A 24,495-nucleotide genomic window follows, 5' to 3' on the forward strand; every position below is an offset into this window, starting at 1 on the left:
TCCCTTTTTGTTCTTGTTGTTTATTTCACCTTGTATTTTTCCTTTGCTGCCCCAACAGCTTTTTATTTTATTATTAGAGTTCCTTTTTTAAATTCAATTTAGTCCTCTGTGTTTAAGTCTGCATTTTTTGGATCCTTTTCACCCCAAGCTGACAGTATTGAGACTACATATTTAACTTCATAAACAGGTTGTGTTCAAAAGAGCTTTGATTGCTGTCTGACTCATCAGAGTTTAATTGCACTTTGAGTGCAATAGTTGCTCAGTTCAAGAAAAAAACATGCTTCCTGTCTGATGACACTTTTTTTCCCATCATAACTGATGTGTGGGACATGAAGCTGCAGCTAAACTGAAAACTATAAATCCACATAAAGTTGTGTAAAATAAAGTTTGTTTTGTTTTTGTCAATCGAAATACCCTAACTTTATTGTGGTAGATGGGACAAGTTGATATTGTATTCAGTATAAATCTTTGTTGCATCATTATACCTAAAGACACTTTACCTGGCTTATACTGCCGCCTTTGGAGGATTAATAGTAGCATTAACTCTTAATACTTAAGTTGCAAAGAGTTTCCAGCAAAGAGTTTAAAATTGAGAGCAGTAGAAACACAATTAAACATTATTTAAATTTGGTACTTCTTCTAACCATCAGGTTTATTTTAAGGCTTTGCGCTCTTTTTCTTTATCTGTTTAAAATATCTCTTCTAAGTCCCAGAACTAATTTGCATGACTAAAAACCTCTGTCCAACATTGTTTTTGTTGCCACAACTTAATTTCTCACATCTGACACAAAGCCTGTCATGAAATGAGAAATGGATCGTAAATTGAAATTGTAGTTTCCATTATGGCTTCACAGACTGGGCACAGATGGAAAGAGGTTACAGGAGCAAATGTCACTTATTGTTTCCACTGCGATGGCTTTTTTCCTCTAACACACTTCATTATGGCTTTATTTGTTTGAGAGATGCAATCTTTTTGTTTTGAGTGCTGTTTTCTCAGTCTATGGAACGAAGACTCTGAGGGGACTCCACCAGCTGCTCACAATAAATGAGATGTGGCATGGCAATCTGTGGTAAGAGACTCAGGTCATTAAAATGCCCTCATACATAAATTACCTAGTTAAGGCATAGCTAATCACACAGACACAAGGCAGTGCCCACTGATGATGTGTATATGCAGTTACATTGCAGTAAATAGGATTGGCATCCATAATGAGACTATATTGATAGAGTGTAGATTTGTCTCTATGGACAACACTTTGTCCACAAAGTAAAACAAGAAACAAGTGTCTAAAGGGGTCACCTCTAATATAACCCTTAAAATAAACTAAATTAAATTTTTTGCAGTTTATTCTCAGGAATATTCCTTGCAATAACGCAATGCAATTAAAAGTGACTGTTGTTCTGTTGTTAGCTGAGATGTGTTTGTGTAGATTTCCACTGAATGTGCTCTGCCAACCAGGACATGGCAAATCCTGACACTTTCAAAGCAAAAAAGAAAACTGGACTCCTTTTCTTGTTTTTGAAGTTTTTTCACTTCTGATCTGAAAAGCTTTAGATTAAATAACCCATTTTAGCTAGATGAATTGACATGCAAATCACTCTTCCAGCCTGAAGGTCATTAAGGTCTTTGTCAGCTTGGTCCTCATGAAAGATGGTTGGGCCTTGTCTACACAGAAACACTGATTTACAAAAACAATCTTTTTGTTTGTCATTCCTAAAAATATTCTACACAACCATTTTTAGAAATGTTTTCATCTACATGGAAAAACAAAACATCATCTAACAATCAATGAGCTGCCACAAACATGCACCAAAACCAGGAAACAAGGGTTTATTTGGTATGTATGTATGTTTCACGTACAAGGAGTTTGACTTCAGTCTCACTTGCTCTTGAATTTCTACACACTTTTTGACATGAATATATTTCACAATTACAAAAAATACTAGCAGATTACTGAACATATATATGGAAAAAATAGACATCAGTGATTATGAGTAGGTATATATAGATATGAAGAAACGTCGTACACATTAAACATAAGTAAACATAGATCACTCTGAATGATAAGTCAAGGGTTGAAGCCTGCAGATGATCCAAAAATATTTGCATGAGTAAATGTTTAACTACTGCATAATGGGAATTGAACATGTTTGTTCAGCTCACTGATGGCCTGGGGAAAACTGTTTTTGAGTCTCAGGGGTTATGTGTACAGTGATTTGTAGCACCATCCGGAGGGGAAAGGTAAGAAAAGATTGAACTCTGGATATGAGAGGTCTCTGCTGATACTATTTGCCGACTGGAGGAGTAAATGTCCTGTATGGAAGGCAGGTTTGTACAGTATATACATTATGACATATATACATGTATGTATGTATGTATGTATGTATGTATGTATGTATGTATGTATGTATGTATGTATGTATGTATGTATGTATGTATGTGTGTATGTACACACACAAGCACACACACCATCATCATCATTAGCTTCTTGTTTAAAAAAAGGCTACAGCTTCCTACATTTGGAAAGCCTCTGTCCAGAACAATTTTCTTTTTTCACGTCAAAAACAACAAACAAAAAAACACAAGAAAAAACACTTGGGAGTATGCCCCAACTAAGCAATACTGAGCAACAGAGAGATAACTAATCACAAATCGGTCAAAGTCCTTTCTTTGCATTAAAGTTGTGTTCTGTGTGCATCAACTATGTAACAGGAAATATTTGGACCAACTTAGCCCTTGTAATGTGTTAGAAAGCTTTCCATGTCTTTAGTGTTAGCAGGTCAAATTTGACTTGTGCCCAAAAAAAGACTCAGCCCAAAATACTTAAAAAACAACTCCGCTCAGTTTGGGTTTGGGTGTTTTGTCCTTAGGGTGGACCAGCCTCTGCCAAACACAACATCCCAGTACATTTCAAACCCAACAAGACTCTCAGGCAGAGGCTGGTCCACCCTAAGGACAAAACACCCAAACCCAAACTGAGCGGAGTTGTGTATGCAGTTCAGTGCAGCGAAGAATGTTCAGATCTTTATATTGGAGAGACCAAACAACCTCTCCACAGACGCATGGCTCAACACAGGAGAGCCACCTCTTCGGGACAGAACTCAGCTGTCCACCTACACCTCAAGGATAAGGGACACTCCTTCCAGGATCAAAATGTTCATATTTTGGACCGAGAAGACAGATGGTTCGAGAGGGAGGTAAAAGAAGCCATTTATGTCAAAAAGGAGAAACCAACATTAAACAGAGGAGGAGGTCTCAGATTCCAGCTTTTAAAAACATATAATGGAGCTTTATGCCTGATCCCCAGTCAGTTTCATTCCAATCAACACCTGCACTCAAGTGACCAGAGTGGCCCATCAGTGAGTCAGACAAACAAGGACCCTAACGAGCCTCTATTTTTAGGAGAGTGAGAACAATTTGCAAGCAATCCAGCTTACATCACATCTCAGCTTTAAAAGCTCAACTCAACACTCTCTATTTCTGAATTGACAAAGCTCCTCGGATGAGAAGCGAAACGTCTTCAACTACAGAATAGAAGTCCAGTTGTTTTTGTTTTTTAACTTTTTTTAACTGATATTTATGTAATCACTCTTTTAAAGATTATTTTGTTTGTCTCATAGACCTTTCATCCTACAGTATATCACTTATTTTCAAATTAAAAAATGTTTACATTCTCTCATTTTATTTCCTAAAGCAAAGACAATGGTTAAGTACATTGTTTGAATCCAAAAATCTAATATTATAGCACACCTGGCAGAAAAAAAATGCTTTTGTCATTGTTTTTTTGTTTGTTGTTGTTTTTTTTTTTTTTTTACAATTTTAACTAATGTGATCTCTGTGGTGTTATAGGATTTATGTCAGGAAAGAGGGTTTTTTATTTTCCTCCGTACCACTTTTCTAAATTTTAAGACCCCTCCTTGAACATCCATGTCATCCAGGTCGTCCTCTTCATCAGATGTGTCTTCTTGTTCAGAGTTATATTGAAATCATCCTCTTACTCAGACACATTCTTCTCAGTTTTGTTTTGCTGTCTGGCCTCAGTTTCACTCTCATGACCAAAGATATGATCAACTAGCCCCACAGACAGTGAAACTCTTGCTCATGTTGACTGATGCTATTACACAAAGAAACTGGGAACATCTCACTGAAACCTTACTTAAAGATGACAATATTTGTTTTTAGTGAAAATGTATTAATATTCTGTAAGGATGTTTGTGTTCACATGGGTGATAGATGGAGTAGCATGTGTGTGCCCATGTAAATATTCTGCAAGAAAGTTTGTTTTCTGTGGGACAGGGGTGGGGATGGGTGTCTGAGTGTGTGTGTATGCATGTGTATGTGTGTACATTTGTGTGTGGTATGACCTTTCTATCCCTTTGCACTACTCATCTGTTCTTGATCAGTTTGAGTCGGTGTCTTTCTCTTTTCTAGAGGACACAGTTGGTCATATGAGACCCTCTGGTTCCCCTGTAGATTCCATCCCACCTTGCTTGTTAAAGGAGGTATTTGCTACTATTGGACCAAGTGTGGTTCAGATTATCAATAGTAGTCTTTCTTCAGGTATAGTACCTGAGGTTTTTAAGCATGCATACTTAAAAAACAGGCCTTGACCCCTCTCTCTGCTCTAATTTCAGACCTATCTCTAATCTTCCATTTATTTCTAAAATATTAGAGAAGGTTGTCTACAACCAGTTGTTACCATTTTTAGAGGACAATGGTATCACTGAGCTGTTTCAGTCTGGGTTCAAAACCCTCCACACTACAGAGTGCACTTTTGAGGGTTTCAAATGATATATTCTTGTCAACAGACTCGAAAGTTTGTTGTTTTAGTGCTATTAGATTTGTCTGCTGCATTTGACACTGTTGATCACATCTTAATCTCTGGTGTCGCCCTCAATTGTTTCAGGTCCTACCTAACTAATAGGAGTTTCTGTGTAAAAATTGACAATTTTATGTCTTCCACAGCTCCTCTTCCAGATGGGGTCAATCCTTGGCCCTCTTTTATTTCCACTTACCTTCTCCTCCTTGGCTCTGTTTATAGGAAACATGGCATTTCATTTCACTGCTATGCTGATGATTGCCAGATCTATTTTCCCTCGTCACAAAACAATATAGTCCAGCAACTTTCACACTGTTTTAATGATATTAAAGCATGGTTTTCTTTTAATTTCCTTAGTCTTAATGAGAACAAGACAGAAGTTATGTTGTTTGGACCGAGTTGCTGTCCCTCTCCCAGTGTAGATCTCAGCTCACTGTCATTTTATCTCAAGGACTGTGTCACCAACCTGGGGGTGAAGTTTGACTCTGATTTTAAATTTGAAAAACAGATCAGCAGTGTTGTTCAGAAAAGTTTTTATCAACTTTGTCAAATATCAAAGGTGAAACCAATCTTAGCCAGATCTGACTTGGAGAAATTAATCCACGCTTTTATTACAGCTCGTCTCAACTACTGTAATGCACTGTATGTAGGCATTAGCCAGATTTCTCTTGTCCGTCTGCGGCTTGTGCAGAACTCTGCAGCTCGCTTGTTAACTTGGTCCCGTAGGCGCGAGCATATCACTCCCATCTTGGCGACCCTTCATTGGCTTTCTGTGCTCTACCGAATTAATTTTAAGCTCCTGTTATTTGTTTTTAAGAATGGATTCATCCAACTTCAAAGAGCAAAACAATTCAGCTTTTATACACTACATATCAAAAACACATAAGCAATTGTTAGTAAAAGAACATGATACTCTTTGTAAACATAAGTGATAATAAAACAGGGTTTCCCCCAGGATTTACTAGCCCTCCCACCAGCTAAGCATTGTTTATTTTAAACAGGGTTTTTTATACACCAGTAAATGTAAATACGGATTAAGCTAGGTATGTAGTTGATGCATTGAGGAGGTTCAAACCAATTGCCCTGTCTCTGTACCTGCCTGTTGGCCTCACAAGCTATTATTTGCAAAATATGATTCTTCCTTGTGCAACTCCAAATTTTTCTAACTTAATGCTTAACACAAAAACACAGTGGCCTGCTGGTGGACTGCTCCATCACCCCTTCCCTTGGGCTTTTTTTCTGAAGGAAATCCAGAAAAGCCTTTTGAAAAACAATACGCTTTTTTCCAAGGTTTTGTAAGTTAATTCTTACGTGCTTAGCTTCTGTATCCAGCCACTGCCATTTAGCAGAAGGACTCTCTGAAAGAATGAGTGTCTCTTGAGAATCAGACGAGGTTGGCTCAGATTGCTCATGTGATTCTACCAAGGAGAAAAATTCTGACCATAAGAGAAGCAGATAGAAGAAAAAAGGATGACCACAATGAACTAGTAAGTTCATTAACATAAACTACAAATGTAACAAACCAGTTTTATATTTGATGGTTAGAACTCCAGCTGAGTGATCCTTAACAACATCCTCAAATACATCCTCCTCCAATTCAGTCCCAGAATTGTCAACAACCTTCACATTTGTTACAGCTGGCACACCAAACTTAGCAAATGCTAGAGAAAAAGACAAATGCTTGTGTAAACCAAAATTATGAGGTTATATTGCTCTAATACTCACATATACATAGAATATGGAACATTAACTTTTGCGCACCAGGTGCAGCCAGAAGCGCATCGTTGATTGATGGGTGGGGCAGATGGCTTTATAGTTGGGCAGGCCGCTGCAAGGTGCATGTGTTTTCATTTCTCCCAGTACATGTTGGCTTGTGTTCCTGATCGGCTCATCTGAAATTTGTTTCCCGGTTGGCATTGCCGGCTGCGGCTGGGGGTTGTTGTGGCGTGCGGCTTCCATCTGGTCTCCACCTGCTGATCCGCTCCCTCCCTGGGCACCTGATTGCATTGTTTGGGAGCTGTAGTGCTTTGGATGCTCTGCTGCCTTGTTCTGCCGGTGTTTGTGTGGGCTGCTCTCAACTAAGCCTGTTCCTGTTCGGGCAGGCTGTGCGGGACTCCTTTGGCCCTGTTAAAAGGAATCTGCAATTGGATAATGACAATTTGTTCCATTGTTTGAAGTGCTTTTTAAATATAGTTTTATTTGTTATGTGTTGTTTAAATTACTAATTTGTTTGCTTTGTTCTGATTTACTAAGTTGGTTTTTTTTTTTTGCATTGCATTGCATGTTTTTTAGTTTTTTGGAATAATTGTCATCACCTCATATGTCCCCTTTTCCTTTCAGGGACCAGGTAGTAGGCCTGAAGCCATGTTTTTAAAAAGAGGAATGTTTTAAGAAAATTGTTAATAAAATTCTTTATACGATTCGGTGTGTGTTGTGGTGCATCTTGTACAAAACTTCTAAAAAGATCTCCCTCTGCTGGTTACATTTGGCGTTGTTGGAAGGATGCACCATTGAACACAGGCTTGTTTTTTTTAAGTGTTTTTTTTTTCATTTTATTTTTATGTAGTAGTAGGACCACACAGCAGTAGCTATCCAAAGCAGGACCTACCTGTGGGTTCAGGGTTTTATTTTATTTTTTCTACTGGTGTTTTGTGCTTTCCTTTTTGGTAGTCTCCCCTGCAGGTATGAAGGAGGGGGCACGGCGGTCGATGGATGGAGTGGCTCAGCAGAATGTGACGGCCGGGGGATTGCCGGGCGGTGCTGCTCCCCCGACTGTGGCTGGTGGTGCCATGCCTGCTGGCACTGTGGTTGCTGAACGGTTGGTGGTTGTGCCCAGGGATCGACGGTGTCCCATGTTCGGTGGTAGGACTGGCATTGGGATCAGTGAGTGGATTGAAGAGGCCCAATCATGTATTTGGGCCCGCCATTTGTCAGTGGCAGACCAAGCTTTCTTCCTTTTTGATCATCTGATCATGAACGTGATTCAACGTATCTACCAAGAACTTTTTAGGGCACTTGGTGGTTCTTTCTTTGACCTACCTTCAGTTACGCAGTCTCCTGGTCCAGTTGTGGAGGCCCTGCAGCAGTGTGACCGAGCGGCAACTAATTCTCCAGTACAGTTGACTGGCGCTGTTAGGGTCCGGGGCCCTCGAGTAGTGAGAATAACTAGTGGGTTTATGAAATTTGTAGCTGCAACCTGCCCTATACAACCTGCTGGTCAGGTTTTATTGTTTGAGCCCCCAGAGTCTGGCCTGCCAGCTGGCCTAATAGCCTCTCCATGTCTCATTCAGGCTGTGCACGGCACTGCTTATGCTCCTGTCTTAAGTGTTGGAACTACTGATATTGTTCTTTACACAAGAACTCACCTTGGGGTGTTGAGTTGAACCGAAGTGGTTAGCCTACCCCCTGATGTGACAGAAATAAGGCCCTGTGCTACAGTTTCTTTTCAGGCAGCTTCTGGTCCAGAGCAGATCATGATGGAATCTGTTGATTTGTCTGCACTAACAGAAACTGAACAGCTACAAGTTCAGTCACTTTTACAGAAGTACAGCTCAGTTTTTTCAGCCTATGAAGGTGACTTGGGGTGCACTAATCTGGTTTCCCATGATATTCTGCTGTTGGATGAGGTTCCGGTTCGGCAGAGGTACAGATGCATCCCCCCCTCAGAGTACGAGGCTGTTAAGTCACACATCAACCAGCTCCTACAGAGCCAGGTAATAAGAATAAGGGTAAGTAATAGCCCTTATGCCTCTTCCATCGTTCTTGTTAGGAAAAATGATGGCAGCCTTCGTATGTGTGTGGATTACCGTCAGCTTAACAGCAAGACAAGAAAAGATGCTTTCCCATTGCCTCGCATTGAGGAAAGCCTGGACCAACTCTCTGGGGACCTCTCATAAAGATTTCAAGGTCTGCCTGCAGTTGTGGGACAAAGATGTAGTGCACACCAAATAGCTGAATGACATTAGAAATGTCAAGCAGACCATCCTCCTCCACAGAATGTAGAACATTATGGTACTTGCTGGTAACAGCAACCCAGACATCTCTCCAAAGTCGTTCAATTCTGTAGTTACAAACTTAATTCAAGAATATGTTTAGCATTGCAATCTCTTTTAAATTGTCAAATATACATTCTACCCTACAAATATGTTGTTGGGTGAATTTTAAAAATGTCAAAAACAAACCTTACCTCTGAATATGAACACTCTTTCCTGAAATGAAGCTTGCTCTCCCTGTTTACTGTTTGCAAAACATAAAATGTGCAATGTCCATGTTCTCAACTCCCTGATCCGCCCAAACTCTAAAATTTTAATATATTTTAATGCCATTCAGTCAGAATAACTGCAGCTGAAAAATTTTCACTGGAAAAAAAATCACTCTATAAATCAGGGGGAAATACCTAGATGGTCATCCATAAAGCTGGGTTGCTTTGTGAAAGAATGAAAATGCTGTTTTTGCTCTGTTATCTGTTGCTGCATCCAGATGTAGAATCTGCAAGAGAGTTTGATATTTAAAAATTTAGATTAGCTGGGAGCTTGTGATATTGATTGACTTGCTTTTTAGCTATTTGCTATTTTTGCAAAATGTAATAGTTTTAGTTGATCAAAACTATGAGGTCTGTACAGTACTCTAGTTAGGGTGCACCACAGTGGCCAAAAATCTGTTAGCTTGTTAACAGGTGTTGATTAGATTTCCTGCCCCATCATTTTGCTACATGTTATTCTAAAATTTCCATTCTTCATTTCATGCCTTTCTGTCTTCACTGTCACAAATAAAGGCAACATGCTCTATCAAACATTGAAGATGTTAGTGTAAATCATAGTGAATTCAAAAATTATACATTAACACTTTAAAAATGGTATATTTCAAAGTGGGAAATCACCTTCCTAGAGTAGCCATCCACTCCACCAAAGATCACCATGTTATACCTGTTAGAGGAGGGGGAAACAATTTTTTTTAGTATTTACTACAGTTAAGTTTACCTAGGAACAGTTTTGCATGGTAATTTATAAGTTCTCTTAAAGATTAACTAAGAATTTTGTTGATAATTATAAAGCCTTTGTCATCAATTCTTACATTGATATTAAGAAGATACTGTTTTTCATTGGACAATTTTGAAAATTGAAAACACTAACATTAAGCAATAGATAACGTGAAGACCATCCTTAGATACCTTTAGAAAATTTGGTATTACAATCTGAACAATGATGTCTTGAAAAACATTTGATGATTGACCTTTTGACAAACTGTTGTTACATTAAAAACTTAAGGCCAGAAAATAATAACAGCAAACATCACATCACAAATCACAAATTTGTGAAAGCTGTAAAAATATATGTAAAAAGTACGTACATGTGACCTTGATGCAGATAGCAAAGCTGGAGTGATAGTGAATTACTACTTGAAATAGTTGAATCAGTGTTGATTGCCAGTTTTGCTAACAGTGCTGAAAGAAACCCCATTGTGGATTTAAATGTGAAAATAAGTAAAACTGAGGTTAAAAGTATAGTAAACTATATATTAAGAAGAAATATTTACAATTGCATGTGAAGTATAATTTACTTCAATTCAATTCAATTCAAAAATACTTTATTAATCCCAAAGGGAAATTAAATGTTGACGTAGCTCATTTAAATCAAGGAGTTATTATAGATGGTGGTGGCTGTGAGCAGGAATGATCTCCTGTAGCGGTCCGTTTTACAACTAATCTGAAAAAGCCTTTGACTAAAGAGACTGTTTTCCAATGACGGTCTCATGAAGAGGATAGTCAGGGTTGTCCATGATTTCCTTGATTTTATGCAAAATCCTTCTTTGCATCATCATCTCCAGAGGTTCCACAGTCATCCCCAGAAAAGAACCAGCCTTCTTTATCAGGTTGTTGAGCCTTTTTAGGTCCCTGGCTCTGATGCTGCTGCCTCAAAAGATGATGGCAGAGGAGACAGACAACAACAGACTTATAGAAGATCTGCAACATCTTGCTGGAAACCTTGAATGATCTAAGCTTCCTCAAGAAGTACAGTCTGCTCTGTCCCTTCTTGTAGATGGCTTCACTGTTGACTCTTCAGTCCAGTCTGTTGTCTAGATGAACACCAAGGTATTAATATTCCTCAACCATCTCCACTTCTTCTCCTATAATGGTAATACGGTTCGGTGTGACCCTGTTTCTCCTGAAATCTACAATCATCTCATTTGTTTTGTTCACATTCAAGATGAGATGATTGTTTCCACACCATGCCAGAAAGCGGTCCACCAGATCTCTGTACTCTTGTCCATCTCTGATACACCCAACAACTGCAGAGTGATCTGAGTATTTCAGTAGATGACAGGAATCTGACTTGTGTTGGAAGTCTGAAGTGTATAGAGTGAAAAGGAATGGTGAGAGTACAGTCCCCTGTGGTGCTCCTGTGCTGCTGACCACCTGGTTAGACACACAGTCCTTCAGTCTCACAAACTGTGGTCTGTTTGTCAGGTAGTCATTGATCCAGGTGATAGTTGAAGCCTCCACTTGAGTTTTCTGGAGTTCCAGATGAAGCAGATAAGGCTGAATTGTGTTAAATGCACTGGAGAAATCAAAGAGCATGATCCTCACAGTGCTGCCTGCTTTGTCCAGATGACAGTGGGTTTGTTGAAGCAGGTGTATGATGGCATCTTCAACTCCAACTCCACAGTGATAAGCAAACTGAAGGGGGTCCTGATATGTGCTAGTTTGCTTACTCAGGTGGGCCAACAAGAGTCTCTCCAGGACCTTCATGATGTGAGATGTCAGGGCAACAGGTCTGTAGTCGTTGATGACTGAGGGGTGAGTTTTCTTTGGTACCGGAACCAGACAGGATGTCTTCCACAACAGTGGTACCTTCACTCTGCACAGGCCTTCAGGACTCTGGGGCTGACACCATCTGGACCTGCAGCCTTGTTCCGGTTCAGTCTCTCCAGCTGCCTCTTCACTTGACTTCTAGAAACAGAAAAGTGGGAGGGGGAAGCAAAGGGGGCAGCAGCATCTCCTGATACGGTTGAAGACAAACTTGTGGAAGCAGAAGAGTCCATGACTGAGGTGGAGGATAAAACATGTGAAGTGTTACAGGAAAGCTGTGGGTCAAAGGAGGGTGGGACGTCTGTTTGGCTGGTGGCAAGTGTCAGGGTTTTGATTTATTCAACCTGCTAAGAAAGAATCACACTGGAGAGGCTTGTTGTCTTTTTGTGAAGGCCTTCGCAAAGAGGAGAAATTCCACAACAGCTCCTAATGGCGTGCTGTCCAGGAAGTTCTGCCTCCTTACTTGGGCTTTCTCTTTTATTAAAAGAAGAAGAAAAAAGGGGTTGATCTGAGCCGGGCAAAACCGGTCCAGACTATAACAAAAACACATAGCATAACCATAACACATCTCTATTTGGGAGAGTCAGATGGTGTGGCGCCCGCTGTCTGACCTTCGCGTCTTACGTAGGCAGTTTTACACATGAGCACAAAGGCTAATAACATAAAAACCCTAACATTTTCCTACTGTTTATCAGTCTTTGCTGGAAAACTGGAACACAAAGAAATTATTGTCTCATAATTCAAAAACTCATAAAAGGAACAAAATGTTAATTTTAGAAAGCATAAAAATAAGAGGAAATGGTTAAAATCATAAGCATAACACAAATTGAACAGCAAATCATGAAAGCAAATTAAAGTGGAAAAATCATTTATGAGTGGAAAAATCAAAAAGTGAAATATGAATTCAGAACCAGAAAACATAAAAACAAAAATGAACAACATGTATGTACATCCATCAACTTCTGAAACCTTAGTTGTAAAAACATCCATTTTAATCACTGAAAGAAATGCTTCTCAATTAAAACATCATAAAACAACTTTTCAATTCTTCACTGAAAACACAGGTCTGTTTCAGAATTAAACTTTATATTCAGCTTCACAGAAAGGGCCCACTTTCACCATGATCACAGCTTGTCATGGCTGCCAGCTGCATTTCCACCAGCGCCTGGGTCACAGCTCTGGTCATACTCCTAAGATGGGATGACACAACAGAAAAAACAGAGAGAACAGTAACAACACAAAGATCACTGGGATAAACAGTTTTAGCAGCAGCTGCCACCAGGTCCCAGACGTCGGCCAGGACTACAAGTCGAACTGCCCAGAGCCGTGGGTGGCAGACTTCACATGACGGCGTCGTGGATCAGGCCTCCTTCCTCCAACTCATCAGAGATGTATGTAACACAGGCAGTCTAATAAATCTTGCAACCTCCGTTTGAGAGGCAGACAGCAAGTTCAGAACAACGCGATTTTTCAGAACCATCTGACGGATGGCAGACAGCTCCTTTGCAGTTCCATTCATGGCCTTCTGTGTCATTTATGAGGCGCTTCAGGGCATAACGGTTGGTTTCCACATGACCTCGCACTTCTCCTGACCCCACCTGTAGGAAGACACTCCGGAGGAATTTTTCCTCCATTCCAGATCCTGAACTTCCATGGGACTCCAGTCTTGTGAGACAGTCCTGCTGCCATCATCATCGACCCAGGGTCCAGTAAACAAATTGAAGTCCTGGTACAGGAGCAGGAAGAGGAAGATGGACTGTTGGGACGATGAGCCGCACGGCTGTGGCACTAGGAGGTCGTCTGCCTGGCCACAGCTTAGGAGCCTGTCCTGTTCTGTTTGGGCAGGACCAGCCCCACCATTTTACTTCGCTGAGGTGTCTTTTAGTCCTGCTGTTGAGGTGTGTGGGGGAGGTAGTGACCTTCTTCAGGGCGAACACCGGGCTGGCCAGCAGTACCAGGGTGCACAACCCGCCCCAATCAGGTGGAAGCGCTGTGTAGGTGTGGGGCCCACACAGTATCAGTATCAGTCAGTTATTATCCGAGAGCCCATGGGACCTGGCACAATGGTGCTGCACTCCGTTTTGCCATGTTTGCCATTTGAACTTAAAGTCCTTCTGTTCACATGTTGGTAACATCACATGGTGCAGTTAACATCAGTTCTGCAGTACTGCAATTTCAGAAGGTAGGAGTTTTATCACAAAATGTATAAACTCGTCTACACAGACTCCATTGTGCTCAGTCTAAAACACATTTTCCCAATGATCCAGGTGCTTTACCTGAAAGTGATCCAAGTGCTTTACCTGAAAGTGATCCAAGTGCTTTACCTGAAAGTGAAATGGTTTCTGGCAACTTCACACTCTACTGGGGCAGTGGCATGAAGTCCTTCATGGGTGTGCAAGTTGTAGTTGTAATTACGGTTGTTTCGCTCATCTTGGAGTAAATTGGGTATTTTCTGCCGTCCAAGTCAACGTTCTTTTTAGACTTGGGGTTATGACCAGAGAATGTGCTCAGGCCATACAGTTTTGTTGGTCGAGTAAGATTTTTACTAGTACCAATCCAGTGCTGTGTGTGTGGAGTAGGGCATCTGGGCACACACACATAGCAGTTAGTTTTATTGTTTACGTGGGCTGTCAGGTTCGTTAGTCGCCACCATGATTTTGTGCTGTACTCATGGGGGTGATGCTCATCATGGATTCTTTTGTTTCTTCTCTTCGGCACGGGACACGTGTAACCAAAGTAAGCATGCTGCAACCACAGCGCAACAGAGAATCTACCACTTCAGGTGTGGAGTCCTCATTGTTGCTCAGACTACAAAGACACACAAGCCCTTTAATAGCCTAATGGAACAGGGATCGGGTGTTTTCTTCACTGACGTTGAGACGCCCCACCTCTAAACAGTGAGGCCCCTTTGTAGTCAGACTTCCCCCAGTGCCGGTGTTTTTTAAGGGTCAAGCACTCTTTGCAGCTTACAGTGGCTGAGATGTATCCAGCTGGGCCTTTCAGCGATCTTCACTGCGGTGGACGTGGTCAGAAGGCACTTGGACCAGTCCTTCCCACCATGGGCTGACCCAGTTGTTTCGTTTCACCACCTTGATGTACCCCTAGTCTCCTGGTTGGACCAGAGGTGTGTCCTGCTGGGATACAGAATCAGATGGCAGTAAATTTGCATTTAACACATTTTCATTTTCATTGTTCTTCTCCTACTTGCTCTAAATCTGGTGAAAACAGCGGTAATTTGTATGGTCATACATACATAATTTCAAAAAGGAGTTAACCCATCTGGTGTCAGACTCATTCTCATATAAAGTTTCACTAAGTCCAGACAATTGCCTTCATGCACTTCCTGAGACTGCTGTTCACTGTCTCGTTTGTCCTATCAAATAGATCAGCGGACTGTGAATGGTAGGAACAGTGGTTCTTTAAAGTCATGCTTAAATAGCGGCCTTGGTACTTTTAGCTACATTCTTCGTACTTTAGTTTAGCTCAGTTATCTTGTACCTTAACTAGCATTATCATGTTTTAGCTTAGTATCTTAGTGTGTTATGTTGGCTTGCTTAGCCTTCTTTACATTTAGTTAGTTTAGTTTTAACTTCATCATGTTCTTATTTAGATTACTGTAGCTCTTTTTTTTAGATATTGTTGGCTTGACTGTTGTTTAACTTAATTTTCTCTGTGCTTCAGTATTTGATTTTGATTGTCCTGTGTTTGATTCTGCATTTTTCTTTGTTTTGTAAAGCACTTTGAGTCGCCTTGTTGCAGAAAAGTGCTATATAAATAAATTTCACTTCACTTTACTTCACTAAATGTGTAGCCATGTTTTGTACGATTTGGTTAACAAAATATGACCTGTTATCGCGGTAAAGTGTCTGTGGAATCCCATACACTAGTCTGATGTTTTACAGATAGCTTTTGCAACTGTTAAAGCATCCTGCACATTTTGATGGAACAACTTTCAACCCATTTTGGAAAAGTATCAATCAATGAATCAATAAATCAACACTTTGTTTTAGTTCAATCGGAAATGAGCCTCTTTTATGCCATATTTCCTCATTTTCCTGAGAGTTGTTTTTTACACCTGTTGGAAAAACTCTTAGAAAAGATTTAATATCATGTTGCTGTATTGTGTTACTCATCCCTCCTGTTGATGGTATGTACTAAGGCCTGTTGTTCTGAACAGGGACTTGGGTAAGACAGGTCTGATATGAACTTGGTAAATACCATCAGTCGTAAGTGATGCTTTTTTTCTTTTGTTTTTCTGTTACAGAAGCTAGGTTTTGTCAATGATTCACTACCAGTAGGGGTCATCAACCTTCTGCGTTCCACCTGTTTAGCAAAAAACAGTGTAAAAAAAACATTTTGACCGACAAAGTAAATTGTGACCTTTTGATTTTTAGCTGACTCACAAGCATGTGCGAGAGCAATGATTTCAGTAGCCTGGGCTAAGTTATCTCTGGGTAACTTTTCTGCTTTAATAATTTGATAGGAAGTTGCTCAGTTGCATGATCACTCAGCACCTCACCTCCTGTGAGGGGGTGTCTCTCAATTATGTCTAGGCAGCTGGAGCCTTTCTCAAGGCTACACAAGGGATAGGTGTTGAGCCGGGGACTGCAGTGTTTATCTTATTTTGCAACAACAAAACGTCAACAACATCAGCAGACTGCCGCTGCTGCTGCACAAACTGCCTGCACGCACAGTGAGAGAGATCTTGCAACAGGATCTAGTTTTTTTGCCAGAGGTTTTTAGCTTCCCTCTATGCTTTGTACCAGTAAGGTGTCATGTAAATTTGCATTCTACTGTTTAAACTGAAAGTTTATTTGTAGTCTGGAAGAATTAATGTTGTGGTTTGAATCAACATTTGTTTTAACCTTACAAAAGCTTGTTTTACTTCTTCTGTCCAGGTTATTTTATCAGATATCGCCATTGGAACACCGTAGATCAGATCTTGCAATAATTGTTTTGTTTCGTATATACAGAAATATATTATTTATTTATGTGCTTCAAGTGAATATCATACTCTAAGTGAAAAATGTTGAAATTGTTCCACAGTTCTAAAATGGCCATCAGGGTAAGACTCACCTATTTCTCTAATTAGGGGGAGAGTAACGTTATGAAAATAGTCTGTTTTCTCTTTTCCCTTCCCCGTTTTGCTATCGTAATTCAAAATGCTAGGTTTCAGAGAGATGAGATAGAGAGAGAGATGTGAGAGAGGGAGAGAGAGAGAGGGAGAGAGGGAGAGAGAAGGGTATTGTGAAGTTTGTGTGTGTGTGTGTGTGTGTGTGTGTGTGACTCCATATTCCTTTCCAGAAGTCAAAATTAAGCTTTAGGTTCTAAAATAACTAATTTTGGTCTAACACATATAACAAACAAGTTAAAACAAACAGCACACAAAACATTTACAAACACTAACCAGTAAACAAAAAGGACCTGTAACTCTAATTTGTTGACCTGATTGTTACCTTGTTGATGCTAATTAATTCTCAATTTTATGTGTGCACACAACCCGTAATAAATTATTTTGAAGGTTCATATAGGGATTTTTTACTAAGTACAACAAGGTGTTTCCTTCATTTGGTGTTTGTCTATTTATATTAAAAATCTCACAGTTTTTAATAAGGGCACTCTAAAACTTTAAAATTTTGTTATATTTTATGTTACTTTGTTCTTGTTATGTAGAATACTGTCACAGAGGCATTATAAGTAACAGAATTGAATAATTTTCTTGAAAAACTGTGATTTTGCTAGATAGGAGGTAGGGTCAATGGGAATCCCATTGTAGTTTTATTTAAATTAGCCTAATCGGGTTAAGATGTTTCTTTCTTAGTTTGAATAAATTCTATTTTGGCACCTGTCACCACCATCAGAAACTGGCCCCAAATTTTCAGCAATTCAAGCCTGGGGACTTTAAAAAGGAGTCTTTCTCACTCCACCATGCACGGATTTCAGCTCCAACCCTGGTGGCAAAAGATGTCGAATTTGTCTTAAATCAACAATGCATTGTTATTTGCTAAAGGTAAAAAACAAAATAGATAATAAATAACAAAGTTAGCATTTAGATTTAACATTTAACATTTAGATTTAACATTTAGCATTTAGATTTATATTTAGCATTTAGCTGTAACAATTACAATTAACTAGCTAAATGTTGTAAAAGGTGACATCAGAAAATCCACACTACATTTTTAAACAGTGTTTGAAGCTAAATGTGACAAAATTTAGGCATAAATATTGAGCACAAGTTGCTTTACAAACGGCACCCCATACTTATCAGATGTTTAAGAAGTAAAAAATCCCTAACATCAACATTAAACCCTTGTTCAAGTGGCCTGTTTGCAATTTTTGTAGACTTCAACCAAATATAGTTGCTGTCACAGGTCCTTGTTATTTTGGGGGTCAAAAGCTGAAACATTTGGAAACCACCAATTTAAATAACTATAGGCTGGCCCAGATAAATAATAATAACCTTCTGTGCTGGTTAACAGCACAAATATTTTATGGTTTACCAGCACATATGGTTTAACAGCACCCTCTGTGCATAATAATAATAATAATAATAATAATAATAATAATAATAATAATAATAATAATAATAATAATAATAATAATAAATATTTGTGTTGTTTAAAAATTAAAGGCATTATTTTTTTTATAACCTAATTTAGCCATGTTCACACACTACTGAACTCAACCTTTTGTTTATATACTATATGTTTAGCAGTTGGTATAATTCCAGTTCCAGGTGTTGTAAGATTTTAAAATGTCCTGAATCAGGCTGTCAGAAGCGGCACACATCGTTCCAAAGATGGAGTACAGTTGGAATACATTCAGTCAAACCATGGGCATTGATAATAAAAACTTTGGCTTTATTATTGGGGCTGATATGTGCTGACAATTTAATGGAGGAAGGGAAACATGTAAATTGAGTAATGAATGTAATTTCAAAGGAGTCTGTAGAAGCAGCAGGCTGGAATTGTAGAAAAAAGGATAAGGTTTAGAGAAGCTGAAGTGTATCCAGAAATTTTTCAGATCTGGCTAAAATTTAGATCTGGCTAAAATTAACTACAGAAAACAAATCTTGTTAATGTGTAATCTCTTTAAATATTAATAATGTATCCACAAACTACATCTTTACAAATGGTTACCTGGCTAAAATTTAAGGATTTCTGCATCAATTACACAAGCTAAAGTTAAAAGTCAAAACATTTCTTGAAGGAGTGATTTTCATGAGTATTAAACTAAGATCATCTGATGTTGAGAAATGATGGAGTTGTAGCCGTTTTAGTCAAACCATGAAAGTAAAATTCTATCACAATGTTGTGATTTCAATTTATTAGCACTTGAAGTATGTTTTGAATCATTGTCATTTACTACCACAACAAACCTTTGCTTTATTAGCATAATTTCTGTAAAATTTACTGAGGTATATGTATTTTAGGGCCATCTTGTGTTAAAGTAACTCTAAAAGTTAATCAGTTGTACATGACCAGCCAGTAATTACTTTTCAGCCTTAAGCATGTCATCTACATCAGTGACGTGCGGTGAGGTTCATGGTTGGTGAGACAGACTCCTTTAGAGTCAGATTTACAAATATATATATATAAGTCCATAAGTATACTTAGTATCAGGCCACCAAATGCCAAAGGTTGAAGATCAATTTTGTAATCATATCATCAGGCCTGCGGCCCTATGTATTGATCACTTGAGTAAAGAGAGGGCAGAGTTGTCAACTGATCATCACCTGGAGGTGAGTTGGATCCAGTGACAAGGGAGGCTGCCGGACAGACCTGGTAAACTCAAATGAGTAGCAAGGGAGAACTGGGAACGTCTGGCAAAACCCCCTGCCCAAGAGAGCTTCAACTCACATCCCTGGGGGAGTTTTTCACATGTCCCAGGGGAGGTTGGGGTTATGAAATCCGAATGGGCCATGTTAAGGAGCTCTATTGCAGGTGCAGCTTCTGGGGCTGTGGTCTGAAGGTCAGTGACTGTTGCAGCAGCAGCCAAAGGACCCATTTGTGGACAGCAGCGGTGATGGAGGCCATCAAGCTGAAGAAAGAAACCATTAGAGCCTGGCTGTCCCAGAGAGAGAACTTCTGAAGCAGCTGACAGGTACAAGGTAGCCAGAAAGACTGCAGCTTCTGTGGTTGTGGATGCAAAACTTGGGCATGGGATGAATTTGGGGAGACTGTGGAAAAGGCCTTTTAGTTGGCCTTGAGGAGGTTCTTGCAAACTGTTCAAAAACTAAGAAAGGGAAAGTGTGCCCTGCCCCAGGCTGTGTATGGTTTGGGTGAGGAATTGCTGATGGGGGTGAGGGAAAAACCGCCATTTTGAGTCGGGTGCTGTTTGCTTCCCAGCTTCACGTACGAATGTCAGAGGCATGGTTTTGACCGTTGGAAAGGCTGAAAAGACGAAAATTAGCCCACCCAGCCAATGACGCTAGGCTAAAAACGTGCGCGCCCGCCGCGGGCGCTAGGATGACTGTAGGCAGCTGAAATTTGGCCTCTCTAGCTCCTCTACACACCCTGTAAATTTGAAGGCTCTGCGTGCTTCCAGTGGGAAGTTATGGGGTTTTGAAATGCACCTTGAAGCCTTGAAGCCGTGCCCCAGGAAGCCCCTTGAAGCCCCGAAGCCCCGAAGCCTTGAAGCCATGCCCCTGGAAGCCCCAAGAGGTGTCCCCAGTGGAGGCAGAAGCCCCTGCCCCACGGAGCCCCTTGAAGCCCGGGAGCCAAGCTCCAGCAAGCCCCTGGAAGCCCCAAGCCAAGCCCCAGCAAGCCACTGGAGGAGACCCCCCAGTGGAGGCAGTGGCTCCTGCCCCACGGAACCCCTGGAAGCCCCAAGCCAAGCCCCAGGAAGACCCTGAAAGCCTGGAAGCCCCTTGAAGCCTTGAAGCCCAATTCCTGTATGGCCCGTGTCGCAATGCTTCCACTTAGTGCCCCTACATTCCTTAACCGGGGGCACCAGGGGGAAGTAGAGGGGCATGGGCAACATTTTACTAAAAGGCCTATTGAAATGTATGACCCATGCCCTTCTGCTTCCACCTGGTTCCCCTCACTGCTCCCTCTAGTAGCGAAGTTGATACTGCAAGTTTTTCAGGTGGCCATCGCCCGGCCCCCGAGGTGACCCTGATCCTGGAATTGACCCAATCTGTTCTGGGGGCCGGGACACATGCGCCCTCGCCCTCGAATCGACCGTGTGACCGCTGGTTCAAAAGATATGGGATACCTTTTTCCATGTCGAAAGTATAGCGTCATGACCTGTACCCGCTATTTGCTCATGCCCCTCCGCCCGAATTGTTTCCCTAAGGGAGATGAGAATATTGTCAGACAGTGATAGAAACACTTTGAGGATTTCCTTAATCTGGTCACCATATCTACCTTTGAAGAGGCGGAGTCTAAAGAGTGGGGGGAAGATGAGTATGAGGTCAGAGGTTGCCGAGGTAGGTAAAAAGATGGACGAGATCCATCCTGGGATGCTGAAGGCTCAGGGGTCCCATTTATAAAACTAGCGTAAGCACAAAATGGGCCCTGAAACTTCCATATGTCACTTTCCACGCAAAGTTTGTGATTTATAAAACACCAACCTAACGGGAAAATTTGCAGTCCCTCAAGTAAACTCTGTGCCATATACACTTGGTTTGGAGACAGGGGAAACTGGCAACACTGATGGCAAAGTGGGGAATTGAAGTCACACTGCATTACGATTCTTTTAATTTCACTCCATAATCAAACTTTAATCTTAGGTCGACTCTTTCATAAGCTTTTAAAACAGCAGCATTATTTATACTTCTGCTGGTGAGCCATTAGTTTCCTCCCCATCACGTTCCTCTCCCTGGATGATCAACTGGGTGATGTGTACCGCAGATTAACGCACGATGAGACAGAGGCTACCCCCTCAGGCGCTGCCTCCTAACCTCCTTTCTAAACCCCTGGAGCACAGAGAAGGCACGCTTTAATACCATTCATACACATGCGCACTCACTCGCAGTGGCGTGCCCGATTAGTTTTTGGCATGACACCTGCCATCCTTCTTTCAAAAGGTGTCAGTTCAGGTACGCCCTTACCCCCACCTGTGGCTGACAGGCTCTGGCGGTGGTGGTTAGTTCCACACTTTTTTGCCTCCTCCCTAAAATCTGACCACTTTTTCTACACCTCAGCCACGATCTTCACTGTCCCACTCACTGAATTTACAGCTGAAATGACGTGTTGCCACTCACAAGGCTTCCTTTTATTTGTATCACCACTACTGTGGCTCCCAAAAATTATATTTTTTTCTGTTCTCAACCTCATTCAGCAGCACATTGATTTCTGCCACTGTGAAATTTAGTTTTTTCTCTCTTTTCTCACTAACATTTAGTTGTCTCTCATTGTCCCATGGAGAACTGGAACAACACCTGCGGAGTAAAGAACTGGGTGGCGGTTATCATTTTTTAAAAAGGGGACCGGAGTCCCCAGTATGTTCCAATTATCAAGGAACATACTGGGTGTTGAAAGGTAGACTCCTACAAATTGTCAAACTTTGGATTCAGGAGATGTGTGGCTTTCTTCCTTGTTGTACATAACTGGACCAGGTCTTTACCCTTGCAGAGTTGCCAGGGAGGTCACGTGAGCTTGATTTTTCGGTCTAAGTGTAAAGCATAAAAAAAAAAATACCAGTCTGTGAAAGATGACCTACTGTCATCTTTCACCAACTGTTCTCTGTAAAGTTCATTGACTGAATGAATCTTGATTGTTTTGGGACATGTGTATACACTTGTGGACATCTAATTAGTAATGCTTACATGCTTTTCTAAGGCTTGTGATAAAACATGATTCATTGCTGAAATGAGACATGTTTATTTGATTACTGACCTTTTATAATATGAAAAATGATTGATGGTCATGTTTATGTGCTCATTTACGTAATAAGAAAATCATTCAAATATTTTACTAAACTTTATGTCTTTTGTCTTGCAGGAGAACTGTACTCAGTTGTGAGTAAAAGAATCTTTGGACAGAGTGAGATAAAGCCTTTCTGCTCAACTCCAAGTCTTTTCAGCTCCAGCAATCTGAATGTCGTTGTTATCCAACTTTTTTGATAACAAACTGAAGAGAAAGCCTTGGTGGGTGACTGCAATTCAATTCACCGTGCAGTTCATTTTTGTGTTTGAAGTGTGAAGACTTTTCCCCCTGTTTGTCTTTGTTTCATTTTTGTAATTTTAGTAAAAAAAATAAAAACATGCAAAGTGACAACTGGCCCTCCATGGCTTCTGATCTGGTGAGGCACCTATAACTTTGTGTGACAAGAAAGATGAAAGAAGATACATTTTGGGTCTGGCTATTATGTTTTACATGATTCAAATTGATGAAGAACATTTATTTCTACTATGATGTTTCATCAAAACAAACCTGACAACCTGTCAGAATTAATAACATCTGCTGACCAAATTCCAAAGTACAAACAAACTATTTACCAAATTAGGTAAAAGTATTCCTAATTCTTGTGCGAGTAAGAAACTTCAACCCTAAAACATCAATCCTGAAATCCAAACATTCTGTTAAAAAGAATTACTTTGGTTTGGATAAACTATAAATCCCTATTTCACCCTAAATTATTGAAGTATTACTTGTTTCTGTGTCTTGATAAGTCCTCATTCAAAGTAATTGTTCAATAGTCCTCAGAAAAGCAATCCCTTAATTAGGCCCGAGCAGATTAAGCGCTGTGAAGGCCTATTGTATTTCAAAAGTTTATTACCCTATTTTCCGGTCTATAAGGCGCACCTAAAAGCCTTAAATTTTCTCAAAAATTGGCGGTGCGCCTTATAATCTGGGGCGCCTTATGTGTGCACTGAATTCCAAAATCTGTCCCTGACACAGGGACATACAGTAATGTGTACAGTACCATGTTACCAAGTTTACATGTTTTAAGGGTTTCGCAAATATTGCACTACAAACTGCTCCATAGCGCCACCTGGTAAGTTTAAAAATATCACATTGACCCTAACTTAACGTAAAGGCATGATTTTTGGTACAGTTGTAGAACTCCCCAAGACATACAGAAAAGTATCTTGCATCAATGCTCTATATCAAACAGGAAGTCAACCATCTTAGATGAAAGGTTAGATTTTGACCCCTTTTGGCCGTTTATAGTCTCAGCATCTGATCAGACTCCTCCTAGGGATTTTGATCGATCGGTTTCAAACTTGGTCAGTTTGCGCATAAGGCATGGGGATTTAAAAGTTATCAAAACAGTGAGTTTTCGTGCATGCTGAAGGGGCATAGCCAGGTCTCAATTTTTGACATCTTGCCATAAAACAAAACTGTTAAAAACCGGGAGAAACAGAAACAGGCAACGGTACCAGGGGGCAGGCGAGAAATCCAAAACCAGGTCACAGGCAGGGGTCGATGTCCAGAAATCCGAAAACCAGCAAGTGTCCGACAGGGGCGAGGCGTGAGGGAAAATCCGAGAGACGTGAGCAAGGTCAAGGCACAGGAAGTCAGTCCGAGAACGCTGGAGAATTACTTGCTGTTGGGCTTTCATAATCTGGCACTGGAGTAGAGCAGAGAAGGAGAATATATAGGCCACCGCCCAGGTGTAGGGGAGGTGATCAACAGCGGGCCCAGGTGACGAGAATTAACATGATTATCACAGGCATGGCAAACACACGCAAGATTATTACAGTACCCCCTCCTCAAGGTCCGGCACCGGAAGGACCACCAGGCTGCTCAGGGTGATCTCGATGAAAAGCCCTAATGAGGGACTTATCAATAATGTGGCGGGCAGGCACCCATGATTGCTCCTCAGGACCATAACCCTCCCAGTCAACCAGGTACTGGACAGACCGCCCCCAACGTCTGGAACGGAGAAGACGATGCACAGTATAGACTGGACCCCCAT

At 40.7% G+C, this 24,495-nt stretch overlaps 1 long non-coding RNA gene across 1 annotated transcript; it reads right to left on the reverse strand.

The window, feature by feature from the left end:
* Positions 1 to 7,092: 7,092 nt before the first annotated feature.
* On the reverse strand, positions 7,093 to 10,113 carry LOC119617791. Its single transcript, XR_005234201.1, has 2 exons — positions 9,700 to 10,113; positions 7,093 to 9,308 (listed from the first exon to the last, which is right to left on the reverse strand). It is a non-coding gene; the product is annotated as an uncharacterized LOC119617791 (long non-coding RNA).
* Between the last annotated feature and the right edge of the window lie 14,382 nt (positions 10,114 to 24,495).

This window comes from Kryptolebias marmoratus, linkage group LG16 (genome assembly GCF_001649575.2).
Source record: "Kryptolebias marmoratus isolate JLee-2015 linkage group LG16, ASM164957v2, whole genome shotgun sequence".
In the NCBI taxonomy this organism is placed as follows: Eukaryota; Metazoa; Chordata; class Actinopteri; order Cyprinodontiformes; family Rivulidae; genus Kryptolebias; species Kryptolebias marmoratus.